This window comes from Humulus lupulus, chromosome 1 (assembly GCF_963169125.1).
Source record: "Humulus lupulus chromosome 1, drHumLupu1.1, whole genome shotgun sequence".
Taxonomy (NCBI): domain Eukaryota; kingdom Viridiplantae; phylum Streptophyta; class Magnoliopsida; order Rosales; family Cannabaceae; genus Humulus; species Humulus lupulus.
In genome coordinates, this window is record NC_084793.1 from 50,149,770 (window position 1) to 50,166,984 (window position 17,215).

The window sequence follows — 17,215 nt, forward strand, 5'->3', positions numbered from 1 at the left end:
TCACAGCTTATGATAGAGCAAGTGGCTGGAAATTTCGATACCAAAGCACCCCATCTGGCTAGCCTTCTACAGAAGGTAACTGACTTACGATCGCATTTTCGCCAGTTTGAACTCATACTAGTACCCAGGGAGCAAAATCAGAAGGTCGACGCCCTTGCCAAATTAGCTTCTGCGGGAGGATGCACACGCCAGTCCTCCATATCCATAAGCCGATCAAGCAAAGATATGGAAGTCTATTCCACCTCATCAGAACCTGAATGCTGGATAGATCCGATCATAAAATACTTGACCACCTCCGAGCTCCCACCTAATCTGAAAGATGCAAAGTTTCTGCGCCTTCGGGCACAACGCTATTCCATGATCCATGGGACGTTGTGCCGAAAATCCTTCAACGGCCCATATCTACGGTGTTTGCGCCCATCAGAAGATAAAAAATTGTTAGAGGAAATACATGAGGGGACATGTGGAAATCACACAGGGGGACGGAGCTTAGCACACAAGGCACTTACAGCAGGGTATTACTGGTCATACATGATGACAGAAGCGCGGGATTATGCCAAAAAATGCGACAAATGCCAACGATTTGCACCCACCATCCATCAACCTGCCCAAACCCTACACTCCATCGTTGCACCTTGGCCTTTTGCAAAGTGGGGTATGGATGTAGTAGGTGAACTACCTAAGACTGCTGGAGGAAGACGGTATGCTCTTGTAGCCACTGACTACTTCACAAAATGGGTTGTGGCAGAGGCGTACGTCACGGTCAGCAAAACAGACACTATGTCCTTCATCTGGAAGCATATTATATGTCAATTTGGAATACCCTGGGAGATAGTCATCGACAACGACACTCCATTCCAAAATGCGAAGGTACAAGAGCTATGCAACACGTACAAGATCAAGCTAAGCTTCGCCTCTGTCACTTACCCACAGGGCAATGGTCAAGCAAAGGCTTCCAACAAAGTCATCTTTGCCAACATTAAGAAGAATTTGGAAGACAAAAAAGGAGCATGGGTAGAAGAATTACCGAAAGTGTTATGGGCTTATAGGACAACAAAAAGATCCTCCATGGGGGAATCTCCCTACGCCATGGTTTATGGAACAGAAGCTGTCATTCCAACAGAAGTCGGTCTGCCTACACTTCGGACAGAGATCGCATCTGACCCAACAACGAACACCATTCAATTACTGCACAACCTGGACCTTCTAGAAGAAACACGTACAATGGCACAATTGCGACTAGAAAATTATCAGAAGGTAGCAGAACGCTACTACAACAAAAGGGTCCACTTGCGCACATTTCGAGAAGGAGATTGGGTTCTGCGTAAGGTCACAGGCAATAAAAAGAAGCTAGAGCCTAACTGGGAAGGGCCTTTCCAAATCATTAAAATACTAGGCAGAGGGTCTTACACTCTAAAGAATGTACGTAGTGGGAAAATTGTACCCCGTACTTGGAATTCAATGTCTTTAAAGCAATATTATTGATAATAGTTGTACTGTGCAATTCAAAAGTAATACAACAACTTTCCATTTTTTCACATTCTTTTAAATTTCTCTTATGTATTCAATTCCTTGGCATTATTATCAACCATATTTCACCAAGTCAGACACGTGACAATTAACTTTTTATTCGAAAGGGTTCCTCAATAATATCCTCACCTAACTTTGTAGCATTATTCACGTGCACTCAAACACCACCTACTACAATGGCTATAAATAAACAATCATCTAATGTTTGAAGTTGCCAACACCCCCTGGCAATACACCGTATGTCTTTGATCTCAAAACATACACCTAAAATTCAATAAACAAAGAGCAATGATAAAGTATAGCGAGGATCATGCCCCACACGTTGGAACCAGGCTGAATCTCAACAGTTCGTGGCAACAAGGCCACTACACACAGTCTGCGTACAAGATCCTACCGCTTCTGCATGCACGTTTCACTGGATTTTATACCGCATTCTAATCTGAATTGACTAAGCTCACAGGAAACTACGGCCAGCCATATTGCAGTCTAATCTGCCCTGACTACACTGATCTGGCCGTCCAACGGAGGTGCACTGCAAACCCTACCCTCTTACCCGCATAAGAGGAGCACCTCCTGCTGTCTAATATGCCCTGACTATCACAGCAGAACCATCTACTGTCATGCTTCGGATTCCTCACCGATGTACACCAACTGGTTTGGCAATCCAAGGCTGGGAGGAACTTTTCCCGCAGTCGCACCCATATCCTGCACAATGGGTGCCTCTGACAGGATGCGTGGCAGCCCAAACGACCCCCCACCACACTACACGGTATGGGTGCATTGGAAAGATACCTGCCTCACAACCCTCACCTCTTTGCATCTGCTTCGATGCCCTGCTCTACGCTTTGTCCTTCACGTTCGGTCTGGATCACATCAACCCCTCTACCCTCATAGGAAAGTTTCCATCCCCGGGGGTCGAACCAGTCCCGAACAAGACCACTACAACAACTCCACATGCGTAAGAAGGTCCACCACCCAGCAATAATGGCAACATCGCATGAATAAGACACACCTATCACAACAACTTAAATTGGCGGATGCTAAGTACGGGCACACATATTTACTCAATTCCTCTCTCAATATTTGTACAGTAACTTAAATTGACACATGCTAAGCATGGAATCAAAAGGCCATGTATACTCAAAAATAGCAATAAATCAGAAGTTGTTATTTATAAGTTATATTACATTGACTGATATTCACTCCTGATTTTATAATTGATCTATTTTCTTGCCCATAATTAATCCCACTCAATACGACGCATGTACTCTGCCATCGCACTCTCTAGCTTCGGATAGCCTAACCCATACCGTTCACACGATATATAGTACGGGATGCCACTTCTGATAAGCTCTTCCATAGCCCACGTTGAGTAAAGCCACTGTGGGTTGTCATAGATTCTCCTCAAAAAGGGAACCTTCATCCACTCACGGTGCTCACCTGCAACGACAATGTTGTCAGCTCCAACCCATCACCAAAACACAAAGATGGATCAATCATACAACACTTAACTGGGCATCCTCTCCCACCATCTGTATAATCTTTCGTTGTATTTCGCACGCAAAGGCCTAAAGGGTCTATGAAGCTTCTGATCCAAGTACATCATACGACATACACCTGTCATCACGCCTTCAATTAAGCCCTAAACAACAACAAACCCATACAGTACACACACCAAGACAACCAACAGGAAACAAAGTTCTACTTGTATTAATAATGTGTTCTATTACAATCAACTACAAACTGGCGGCCTGAAGAGCCCAAAGAATGTATATACAGAAGTTAATGACAAAAGTTAACAAAACAAAAGTGAGTCGTTCATTCTACGGCACCTCTTTCACCCTCTGACTTGCCCTCTGCTACAGAGGCGGAACCTGATGCCTTTTGATCAAAAGCCACGTTGGCAACAGTATCTTCAACGGCTTCCCCGTTGGCCTTATACATCGATCCCAGCGTATCACCCCTCAGCTTCAACTTCTCCAGATGACACGGCGGATAAGAAATCTGCAAATCCCCAAGCTCATTCAAATACTTATCGACGTCATACTCTCCTATCTTTACATCAACGTTCTTACAATACATCTCCAGTTTTGCCCATTTCTCCTCTGGGGTCTGCTTCTTATTACGTAATGCCAAATCCAGATACTTGGCGGTATCCACCTCAGCCACTCTCACAAGCTTGCGTTCGGTGATCTCACGATCTCGAATACGCTGCCTAGTGGCTTCAACAGCTGCCTCTGCTGCCCTCTGCAAAAACAAGAAAAAACATCACGGAATCAACACACGTGTTTTATGGGCCCATTAATTTTCTAATGCATCAGTAACAAAAGAAGAGTCACATACCTCTTCTGCTTCTTTCAACTTTTTCCCTAAAAGGAGTTCAGCCTCCAACTTCTGCTTCTTGGCCTCCGCTGCGCTAGCCTCAAGACTGTTCGCCCTTTGCTCCAGCTCTTTTTTCTCTTTCTCTAAGGTCTCCTTATCAGTCTGCAACGACACAATGTCTTCTTCAAGGTCGCTCATCATACTGCTAAGCTTCTCCATGCGGGCTTCATGCTGAACGCATAATTGGCTTTTCTCCATCCACTTATTGGTTATATCCACCAAGTCAGCTTTCAGTTTGTCTCGCTCTACTTCAAGCCCGACAGTGCTTACCAGCTTCTCCTCCGTGGCAGCCACCCTCTTTTTCGCCTCTGCCAACTATGTTTCTAACCTCTTGATGGCCTCCACCAGCACATCCCGATTCGCCTCAGCCATCTTTCTCCCTGACCGCTCCTCTTCTAATTTCGCCATCTGCTCTGCCAGTTTGGCTCCATTCTGCATAGCCGCCGCATATTCTCGCCTTGCAGCCGAAGCGCATACATAGCTCTGTGACAAATCAATTATGCCCATTACAAATAACATTACACACATATCACTAAATGCAAAAAGAGCCTAATTTTTTTTTTTTTTAATCAACTTACCATCCAGATATGGTCTGATACTTGCTGCAACAAATCACCTTGACAACTTAAAGATCCAATTGCTTCCGTAGGTAGATGGGGTCTGCTTATGCGTAGCATTTCCTCCATAACTTCGTTAGACGCAGAGGGGCCATATTCCGACATTACTCCTGTTCTGTCACTTGCTTCTCCCCCTGCAGATGCAGCCGCAGAAGCAACGGGGGCAACTGGCTTCTCACCTTCTGCTAACGTTGATACCATAATGCTATCAGACGCCAACGCAACTGTCCCCGTGCCAGAAGAATATGTCTTCAAAGGGCGTACAAACAAGTTATCATCCTCACCCAAATCACTGGGGAGATACACTGGCGTCTGCACGGCAAAAGACGTGAGCTGCTCCAAGAAAGCGCTAGGAGATTCAAAAGTGTTAGTACCCTTCGGGGACACAGCAGTGACATCTCCTAGATGAAACTCAGAAGCGGTAGGCGGTAATGAAGAAACGTTAACACCAAGACTGCCAACACCTGTTACTTTGACAGCCCCTGATTCTTGGCCCCCAGGGATAGTTTCAGGCTCAACGGCCTTACTTGCCTCAACTGGCAGAGGAATGGTATCCGCAGATTCAAAACCCTCTCCGAAGGCATCCTCTAGAAGCTTGTTTTTACGAGTGGCAGAGGAAGGGCGTCTCCCTTCTGAGCCACGTTTATGACCAACATCAGATCTTTCAGCTAAATCAGAAGCAGAGGTCAATGCCTCTGACAGCTTCGCACAGACAGCAGGCGATTTCACCTCCAACGGTAAGCCATCCTGCACTCCATCTCCAGTCGCCTCTCCTGATAATTTGGAAGGAGAAGAGGAAGCGCCCTCTACATGAGCCACCCCTTCTAAGCCTGCTGCCAAGAAAGACCCAATTGCAGGAGTAACAGAAGATGCCTCAGGTAAATGCCCAACAGGGGCGAATCCCCGTGGCTTCTTGCACAACGAGAGGGCCTGACCTGTTGGTAATTTACCTGGGGAAAGTTTGGGGATTGCTAAAGCAGATCCTTGAGTAGTGGGGGCAAAACCTTTCGGGATCCGAAGCTTCGACGAAATGCACTTCCCGTCTTCCGAATCTTTGGAAGAGGACTCCTCACGCTCCTTTCTTTTTCCCAAGGCGTCTATAGGCATAGGAAGAGGCTTAATTTGCAGAGCGTCAGAAGGCATGGACGACCACCCATGGATGCGAGAAGACCTGCGCGATAAGCCGGACTTGTCAGGGGAAGACTCTGCAGCCAGGCCAGAACCCTCCTTCTTTATACCCTCTGGGACCCCTTGACGCTTGGCACACGCAGCGAAGGTTTCAGAACACGCCCTTTCGAACTCGGCCTTCGTCAGTGACAGAGTTGAAGGAGTAGGAGGAGATTTCTTCAGGAAAGCTCCCAACTGCTTCGCGCATGCTGCGGTAATCTTGCCTAGGGTCATGTCACCCTTCAGCAATCTAACCCGCACAGCTCCAGGGTCGACTCGATCCACGAAGCAAAGCCAAGTCATAATCTGCATACAGTAGGAGTTCAGTACACCCCTGATGCTAATGGCATTCTCCTTAGATTCGTGAAGGAGCCCCTTCTCTGTCAGCTTGCTCTGTCGCTCAGAACTCGTGCTTACCTGAGGCCAAGAAAAATCTGGTACGAAAAACCGAAGCAGCAGTACAGAAAGTTAAACTACTCGACAATCATCCAGATATGATTAATTCACATTAAAATTAATAAAAAAAAAATGACTCACCTTTTATAAACACCCTGGCCAGAGGAAAAATTTCCTGAGGCACGAACTCAGGGTACCATGGTCCTCCAACAGCGAAGAAATATTTATCCCAATTTCGATGGGAGCTATCGAAGTCGGTGAAGATTGTCCGATCCTTTTTGGGAGAGAGGTAGAAATTTTTCCAAGGCTTTCCCTCTATCACCTTGTTCGTAGACTTGGTGAAGCACGCATAAATGTCGTCCGATTGAATATTGACATTCCTAAGGCTCCCTATCATCTGAGCCCCGACTATAGACTGAATGGCATTTGGGAGAAATTGTGAAATGTGAGCCCCGGAGTTTGAAATTATCTGAACAAGCAGAGCCGGGAGAGGGAAGCGGAGCCATTCGATGTGTCTCAAGCTCATGACTATCTCAGTAGGCTTCACTACGTCCTTAAATCGCCATTCTCGAAGCTCGGCCTCCGAGAGCATCCTCACCGTGACATTGTCTAGAATGTCGAACGATTTACGCATGCGTTCGAATGCGTTTTTGTATCCCTCATGATCCGTAGGGTCAGGAGATGAACGAGAAGACATTATCACACCGAGTGAGATGATTGTCGAAGGTTTGAGCTGAAGAAAATCTCTAGGGTTTCTTCGAAGCTTCTCTCTGGAAGATGGAACAAAGTTTGGGAATCTGAATGAGAATTATTTTGAAACAAAAACTACTTAAATGAGAGGTGAAATTTTGAGCCAAACGTTTTACTCGATAATTGTGTACGCATTAAGTATAACTTGTCAGGTAATCAAATAATCATGTACCTACGGATTGCCTCGGTTTACGGAGAGTGACGGCTTTAGGTGAACCTTTTGGTGTTGAAGAGTCGACCCAAGATTCTAACAGATTAACACGCCACACCTGTCCGAAGCTTGGGCCAGGGGGCATCTGTTGAGCCCAAAATATTCGGCCCGAAAACACTTGCCTCATTTATCAAATACTCGAAACGGAGCGTTTAGACAAAGGAAGGTTCCGAAGGCAGAAGCTGTAGGTCAGAGGCAGTCCGCGCCTCTGACCCCTGAGCGAGACATTTTAAAAGTCAGTATTTTTGGAGGGAAAGTTAGTTATTCTCCTTCCTCCTTTTCAGGGTTCACTTGAACCAACTAACTGTTTTGTATATTTCATCCTATAAATATGAGATTTTGAGAAGGGAAATGGATCAATTTTTTGAACTGACTTAGGCATCGGAGTATCTTTCTTGCAGGTAATCCCGATGAGTCAAAGGTAGATTTCATCACCGGAGTAGGAGGCAGTCGTCGTTCATCGTTGGATTTTTACTTCCAAATATAGAAAGAAAAATTGTTGCCCCAACACCTTTTTTTGTCCATTCCCCTTGTATTTATAGAGGATTCTCATGGGCAGTTTTGGGTAAGCGTACGTTAATATGGTAACTTACAAATTTGGGTCACTTCCCACTTACATAAATACATGATTGCCTATTATATTTATATATGTTATATTGGGTAAAAATACATAATAAAATCTGGGCCTTTATGAGGCATATAAAGAATCTTCAAGTCTTTTGGAATCATTCACTATGTGTCATAGTCAGGCTTCTGCGAGCTAAACACATTCCCGAGCTGGGTATTTGTAACATCCCAAATTTCCTAATGTGGCTTAGTGCCTGGATTAGGGGGCCGAGAGGCAATGATTGAGTTATTATGTGAGTTATATTATAATATAATTATGCTTGCATGTTAGAAATATTAAATACGTGTATGAGGGCCCATTTCTTATAAGAAGGGTATTTTAGTAATTTGACTCGTTCAGGGCATAAATGCAAATCTGTGTTTGTGTGATTGAGACCACATTATTATGTGGATATATTTGGGTTACTCAACACGAGGCGATCCCGATGGGCAAACTAGCGGAAAAGTCACAACGGAGTTTTATACCCGGCTCAGGGTGAGCTTGGGGGTATTTTAGTAATTTAGTACATTACCGGGAATTAGTGGGTGATGGGAAATTATTGGTAATCATGTGAGAATATTGGAAGTAACGGGAATTATAGAATATAAGTTGTCAATAGCAGGATATGAGACAAAGGACAAAATTGCCCTTAAGAGCTTATGAAGAATAGGCTAAGGGCAATGAGTAAATTAGTCATTTTCTGTCTAAGTATAGAGTTTGGTGAGCTGGAATTTCTGAGAAGGTTAAGGAAACTAAAGGGAAAAGGTCACAGCAGCTCTCTCTATCTCTCTCTCTCTCCCTCGTTTTCTCTGTTTTCTCTTGAAGCTTAAGGATTTTCTTGGGGAAAATTGAAGAACAAAGCCTAGGAGTTAAGGTGTTAAGCTTGAGGAAACTAGAGGATTAACTCAAGAGGATCATCATAGCAAAGGTAAGGTCTATAATTCAAAGTTCAATTATGAAGTTTCTGTGGTTTTTGAGTGAAGTTTAAAGCTTTGCATGTTTGATAGTTGGGGAGAGAATTTTGGGTTATTGATGGGTTTTTAATTCAGTATTTTGTTAGGTTTGGTTGCTAGAAGGAAGTATGTTAATTATGGGAATTGAGTTGGAAGATTGGGATGGAATTGGGTGGATTTTGGCTGGGTTCGGCTAAGGAAAAAACCCAGAATTTATGGGTTCGAAGAGCTGGGTCGCGGCCTAGTTCTTGGTATGCCGCGACCCTATGGAGCAAGAAAGAGCCAGGAGGACTTGGTGGCAGAGGCGGGCCGCAGCGCCTCAGGGGAGCACCGCGACGCGTATTGATTTTCCAGGGAGGTCGAGCCTCTGACTTAGAGGTGGGCTGCAGCATGGGTCCTTAGGGCCGCGGCCCTTAAGGGGATTTTTGGCCCTAATGAGGTTTTTAGATTGGGAACTTAACCATTTGGGCTCGGGGTCGATTCTACTTCCTTGTTGAGTGAAATTTGACGTCCCAGAGGCTAGGATTTGGTCTGGAAGATTTTATTCTCCCATTGTTGATGGAATTCCTTATTATGGTTGTGACTAGGGCTACGCTAAGGGCTCGAATTGGGGATCGTACTCAAAGGGCGTCGCTAGTAACTATCATTCGGATTGAAGGTAAGAAAACTGCACCCATTATGTGAATGTGTGATTAGAGCTTAGTCGATGCTAAATATAGATATGATTAAGGCTTTAGCCCTGTTAATGAGCATGATTATAATTATGTTTGAGAATATCTGATTAGGTACGCAGAGTGCATTTAATTATGATTATACCTATGACCGATGTTTGAATGTATTATAATGCATTGCAGTTGTTGATATGTATGCTATATGAGATATGTGATTGTCTGTTGTGACTAGGAAGCTCGGTTTATAAACCAAGGGTTATTAGGATGCTAAATGGGGATCAACTTATTAGTCGAGGGCATATTGGACTCGAAAGACTCGTTTTATGAGTCAAGAATCCTAAAGCTTTGACTTACAAATCGGAGGCATGTGAGGCTTGACTTATAAGTCAAGGACTTAAAGGACTCAGTTTATAAGCTGAGATTGGCATTGTGCACGTGGAGTGCAGGCCACCATGGCTGGGCCACCCTGGGAGTGCAACATGCGCTTGACTGGCTCGGATACCAAAAAATTGAAAGGAAGTGCGACACGCGCTTGCATGACCCCATGGTTGCCAACTTGTATAATGAATATGCCAGTTTCAGTTATTAGTGTTTGATAGTCATATTACTCTGTGAACTGTTTAATATGTTTTCTTGCTGAGTCTTTTGGCTCACAGGTGCTTTGTGGTGCAGGTAAGGGTAAAGAGAAGCTCAACCATCCATGAGTCGGAGGGCGATAGCAGTGACATGTACATATGCAGTCCGCTCGACCACCACGGCCGAGATGCTCAAGGGAACTAGGGTTAAACCCAACTTTTGCTGCCTAGGTCGGCTTATTATGTAACTTGGTGTTGTAACCATCTTTTAAACTGATGTTTTTGGAATCCCGTGTAAAGAACATGTTTTTAATTTAATGAAAATGCTTATGAATTGACCAAAGGTTTTAATACGTAAACCTTTAGTGGCTTAATCACGTGTTTAGTCCAAATGACTTGTTTAGAGAGTCCAGCACTGGTTTTAAACACACTTGGTGACGGACCCTAATTAGCAGGGCGTTACATTATTGTAGGACTAATCCAAACTAACACGGGTCATATCTAGAGTTTCATGAAGAAGATCTGGACGATGCGTATCTCGAACTAAGTTGTTGGCGCAAAAAGCGATCTGAAGACTGTCTGGTTGTCGTAGGCTGTCAAGTTGACTCGAGTTGCTCACTCCAGAGTTAGCAAGATAATTTATGTATGCTTTCTTCATACGCTTGTCTGCCAACTGTACCCTGTGTTGAGTAATTCAGCTCATATTTTTTGGGTACAACAACTGTTCTCTAACCCTGCTAGAATCATAGACACAATCAGCCCCCATATCAACCCCTCCATGAACCAAACCAACCCATGCATCACATGGTTCATGAACCAAACCAGCCCCTGCCTCACATGATTCATCAACCATACTAGCCCCATCCAAACTAGCCTTAGTAACCTCAATTTCTGTGACATTTTCCTCACATAAAGAAGGCCCAAATACCTGGTCTTCACTACCCAAATTAGGCCCATCAAACCATATCCAACCTCACTAGTTTGTGTCACATTACCATCACCACAAACAGACACATCTTCATTATTATTTAAACTGGCCCCATCTACCCAACTTCGACCCAACGACAGTTGAATCTTGACTCTCATTGAAAAGGTGTTCACTGAAAAAACATTAAAGGACACGATCAATCTTCACAGATGCCCCAAATTTCTCAAGTAAAACATTGTCATTAGTTACACATTCCAAAGTCACAAAATTAGTCCAATTAAAATAATGACTAAATCCAAAAGGATCTGAATACCCCAAGTTCTGTGCTATACCATGCAATTCAAATATGCTCATATTATCCACATCTTGATAATGAACATAAATAACAACCCTATCAAAGTAACCAGGAATGTTACCTATTGTGGATGCTAAAAATTCCACATCGGTGAAAGACCCACATCTCGTGTCTAAGGTCCCTTGACGCTCCAAAACAATCAGGTCTAAAGCCCCGTTGGTCTTTCGAAGCAGGCTCATGCACTACAAAAGTAGAAATATAAAATGAAGCATACACCAGAAGTGCATGAGCATCACCAGCTGCCTCGCACAGGCTCACTTTGGATGCGCCTCGCGTGGATCGCCCTGCTCCAGGTGTGCCTCAAGCCCGCTTGTCCCTACAGCGTCTCACATGAACTGGCGGACACGCCTTGCACACCTGCCACTGCCACGAGCCCTGCTGGCGCCTTGCGAGGCCATCATGCCTCAACCACACAGTAGGCACCTCGCGAGGCCATCGCGCCTCAACCACTCAGCAGGCGCCTTGCGATGCCTTCATGCCTTGGCCACACAACAGGTGCCTCGCGAGGCCATCACGCCTCGGCCACACACCAGGTACCTCACGACACAATCATGCCTCGACCACACAACAGGTGCCTCGTGAGGCCATCGTAGCTCGGCCACTCAGCATGCACCTCGCGATGCCATCATGCCTTGGCCACTCAGCAGGCACCTCGCGAAGCCATCACACCTCGGCCACACGGTAGCACCTCGCACGCGGCTTGGCGTCTTGCTCCTCGGCGCAAGACTTAAGGTCTCATTCTTCTGGGTGCGAGGCCCGCATGAAGAGAGGCGCCTCGCTATGCGAGGCACTGCATGCCCAAATGCTGATATGCCTTGACACCAAGACCACATACCCAAACATCAAGATGCACATCAACCACAATGGAGGCCCGATTCTCCAAACCCCATGCCGCGAGGCCGATACATAGCAGGGCCTCACTACGCAAGGCATATTTCCTAAAAGTGCCTCAATGTGGAGGCCACGTACAAGAAATCCATTCTACATTAATGAAGAACCCACAATGTTCTCCAACACTTAGCAAAACGTAAAGAAGCTTGGGGAGAGTTTATGTCTTGTAAATAAAAGAAGTACCCTCAGGTACAAGGCACGCCCATGAGTACGGGATGTACGACTCTGAGGAGGACAGAGGTGTGACTCTGACATCTGTGCCTGGCAAGTAGTAGAGGTACGAGGAGTGGTAGCATGACCTGCATGTCTCTGACCACGAACAAGCATCAACACCACAATCATCTGCTCCACCACGACCTATGTCACTACCATGACAGTGTACCCGCATACCTTCTTGTCCCCTGGGAACACCTTGTATCAGGAGCCATTAGAGCCAAGCTATAAATAGACCTCCACCCCTCATACTAGGGGGTTGGAAAATTCTTGTAATGCCAGACTATTCAAAGAGCAATATACATGTTTTCTTCCATTACTTTTCTGCAATTTTTCTCTAAGTCTCCATAAGTTTTCCTAAGTTCCTGGTTAAGTCTTTGAATTTTATGACCTTAATTCGTTGGCGAGTTCTCACCGTCAACAGTTTAGCACCGTCTGTGGGAAGGATAAGTGTTAAGCCATTGTTATTCTATTGATTCTGGCAGGGAAAGATGCCAAGATGTTCTAAGCATTTGAGAGAATAACAAGAGGTTAATGTCCACCTATACAGAGATTAGTTGAAAGCCTCCATGAGGAACCCTCCACCTCCCGAAAATATGGATGCACCCAAAGAGCCCATGGCTCCTAAAGACAAAAGGGAGACTTCATCCCCAGCTGTCCAGCCTGATAGAGACCGTCCAGGACTAGCAGACGCCCCTACAGGTGGCGCAAGAGTGTTTCCTCCCCAAGGCCACCACCAGTGCCGAACTCTGGCCCGCTGGATTCGGGTCCTTCAACGCACAGGCCCAATAAGAGTCCCCGAGTACATTCCATAAGCTTGAGCTCTAGCACTCGATTCTACAAGGATGAGATACTCAAGTTACGCCGAAAGAACCAGAGGATAGAAACCACCTTAGAAAACATGCAAGAGGTGTTAAATGGCCTATTACAGGGAAAATCAAGCATGCCTCTTCCTAAGAGAAAGGAGAAAGGCCATGAGAGGGGAGAGACCACAGTCCCTGTGGATGACGGGAGGACTCGACTCTCCACTAGCAATACCCCTAGGCCAAAGCAGGATGAGCATCCCGAATAGGCAAAGCAGCCTAAGAGGCCAGAGCGGAAAAGCGACGCTAACCCTCAGAACAAAGTTGAAGTCACTTCAAGGGAAACACCCCAAGACTTAAGGGAAGAGCTCAACAGAAGAAAGTCAGGGGAGAGGACCACATCTCCTGTGGTTCCACCAGAAGACAAAAGGAAAGGAAAGGCCAACCAATCCGACTTAAGGGACTCCTTGAACAAAAGGAGACAAGACTTAGACACCGAGATGAGGAGCCTAAGGAGCAAGATGATCACCACATCTGGGGGGCACACTGTCGGCGATGAGTTTGATTATGAGTCACCCTTCACTAGGGAAATCCAAGCCGTGTGGCTCCCAGCCAACTTCAAAGAGCCCCACATGACCCCTTACGAGGGGAATACGAATCCAAAGTACCATCTTGATGTGTTCAATGACCTAATGAAGATAAGGGGAATTAATAGCAGAGCCAGAAGCCACTACTTCATAGTTACATTGAAGGGACCTCCATACAAGTGGTTCAAAAGACTTAGGCCAGGGTCCATCAGGTCTTGGCAATAATTTTTCGACGAATTTCTCCAACATCACGCGGTGCGTGATTACACCATGTCGGGCACCAGCCTTGCTAATGTAAAACAAGGAGAGGATGAGAGCCTAAAGTGTTATATCCATAGGTTCAATATGGAGGCAGCTAAAGTAGGAAGCCTGACCTGAGGGGAGTTAAAAAAATGGCCATTACAGCCGGAGTGCGCCCGAGTAGTAAGTTGTGGGATAACATGCTAAAGAGGGTGGTCATTAACCTAGACGACTTCTACGAACGGGCACAAAAATACATCTATGTTGAAGATAGTCACAAGAGTCTTAATGCTAGAAAGAGCGAGCCGTCCCTAAAACCCTCAACCCATGAAAGCCTAAATAGCGCAAAGAAAAAGATAGCCTACGAAGAGCCGAGAGACGATCATCCGGGGAAACCCAAACGTGTGGATGAACACAGGCAGACCCAATACACCTTTTATACTGATCTAACACATACTAGGGAACATATCTTCGTCACGAATGAGAATCAAGTCCCCTTCAAAAGACCCCTGCCAATGAAGAGAGATCGATCGAAGAAAGATCCCAGTAGGTATTGTCAGTATCATAAGGACATTGACCACACCACAGTAGAGTGTAACCATTTGAAAGTGTAAATTAAGGAGCTCATACACAGGGGGCACCTGGGTAAGTATGTTACAAAAGAGAACCCAAGACCAGAGGGTAGGCCGACTTCACCACGAGCTCACGAATGAGCCTCGAAGGTGCATGGGGGAGTAAGAAAGGTTTTTGGAGATCTAGCATTCGAAGGAGAGTCGGGAAGAGGAAGAAGTACATATGCCAAAGAAGCTTTTGCCTACAGCAAGCCCTTGGTGCTAACCGTCCATATAGCCAATACAAAAGTGCACCATGTCCTCGTGGATAATGGAAGTTCAATGGATATCTTATATCGTCCCGCTTTAGAGAAGATGGGCTTGGGAATCAAGAACTTGAGACCTTGCCACACCTCTTTATATGGATTCACTATGAACTCGATACAACCCTCAGGAATGATTGGGTTAGCTCTCACCGTGGGGGATCAACCTAGACAAACCACCGTTATGTCAAACTTCATTGTAGTAAATTGTGCTTCAACTTTCAATGCGGTATTGGGGAGACCTTCCCTGAGAGAATTGAAAGCGGTGACCTCTATCTACCACCTGTCTGTTATATTCCCAACTCCTGGAGGAATAACAAGCATAAAGGGAGAATAGAAGAAGGCAAAAGAATGATATAACACCTCTCTCCGCACTACTGCTAAGCCATTGGGACCGATGGCGATGGTCACCCATAGGAAACTAAACCCACAAGGATTAGACCCCCGGGTTACTGAGGAGATCAGAATCGAAGCGGATAAGAGAGAGATAGATGAGCTAGAGGAGACGGTGCAAAAAATGCTAGAAGTGCTCTACTACATGGCACAAGGAAAAGCTGATGTACCTTCCACCATGAATATAGGAGAAGAACAGGGAAAGAAGAAAACGACCTTCCCCATTGACGATGGAAAGATCCAGCTTCCAGGAGTAGTTCCTCAGGACTGAAGCACCATGAAGGTTCCTTGCCACAGGTGCGGTCAAGAAGTGGGGGGCACACACATGATATGAATACCGCCTCCTCGAGGAAGAAGCCAGGGGACAAGAGAGGCATGTCCCAACAAAGAGAAGATGGAGTGAAAGGAAAGAAGGTCCTCACAGACTCTTTCATGAAGGAGAGAAAGACCTAAGCTCCATCCGCCTGTGACCTTCTACACTTGATAAACAGGAGGAGGAAGGAGCTAGGAAACATGATGAAGAACCTTAGAACCCAGATAGCAGTTACGCAAAAAAGGAAGCTGGAAGCCAATAAGTCCATGTTTTGAAGGAGATCCAAGAAGAACCTCTCCCATCTCACCCCAAAAAAGCGCGCATGACATCTCAAGGAAGGGAATACCTCCCGTAACAATGCGCCTTCTGTGACTATGTGACACTCGCTAGGAGCCACGTCAATGTAAACAAAGGCAAAAATGAAAGCCTGAGAAAGTATATCCAGCGCTTCAACGCAGAGGTAGCCAAAGTGGGAAATTGGCGTGCCACACTCCTCATTTACGCGAGCACATATCTGCCTCTTATATACCCATTGCCAATTGAAATTATCAAAGTACATGAGTAAAATAATCAAAGTGCCTGACAAGATAAATCTCGCCAACCACTTGGGGCAGAGTATATAACAAAAAAAAAGAAATAAAGAAGAAAACCTTACAAGGCACCTCTTGAGTTCATGAAGGTTGGCTACCCTTATGGATATCAAGGGATCCAAAAGGTTCTATAAGGATAACCTCACAACAAAGGCTAGACACCTCTGTGAGGGGTATGGTCTCAATGAGGACATTCGTTGATAAACCTAGAGCACTTCTTGAATTCATAAGGATTAGCTACACTTATGGATGTCAAGGGAGCCAAAAGGTTCTACAAGGACAACCTCATGATAGGCTAACACCTCCATGAGGGGTAAAGCCTCAAGGGGGACATCCACCAATAAGCCTAGAATGGCCAACAATTCGTCTAACAAAAAAAGTGTCTGACAAGAGACACTTGTGAAAAGAAGTCAAAAGGTTTCACAAGGATAACCCCCTAATAAAGGTTGATACCTCCACGAGGGGAAAGGCCTCAGGGAGAGCATCCACCAATAAGCCTATAGCGGCCACCAAGTGGTCTAGCCAAAAAGGGTCATAAAAGAGACCCTTTTAAAAATAGTATTATGCATAATGACGAGAAGGACGCTTCTCGCAAAAAATAACAAGCACGCGCGAAAATATATAAAAGGATAGCTAGAACCCAAAGGGTCAACATATCATTATAAATACAATCAAGGTGTACCAAAGAGACTATTACTACCGGTCCACATAAAACATCAACAAGTTATAATAAAAAAAAAAAAAAAAAAGACCTATCGAACCCCTTTTTGCTCCTGCATACAGGAGCGGGCTCAAAAGGACCTCAAACATAAAGAAACGATAATAAAAGATCGCATATATAAGAAAAATGAGAGGTATGATAATGTTCCAAAAACACACTAACACCACCTATGCTCTAAAGACACCATACCGAAGAGTCTACCAGAGCGCCTAAAGGCCCTCTCATAGACTGGGGGGCAAGTGTGGGTACTAAAAATTCTACACTGGTGAAAGACCCACATCTCGTGTCTAAGGTCCTTTGAAGGTCCAAAACAATTAGGTATAAAGCCTCGTTGGTCATTCAAAGTGACGCTCAGGCACTATGAAAGTAGAAATATAAAATGAAGCATAAACCAAAAGTGCATGAGCATCACCCGCTGCCTCGCACAGGCTCACTTTGGATGCGCCTC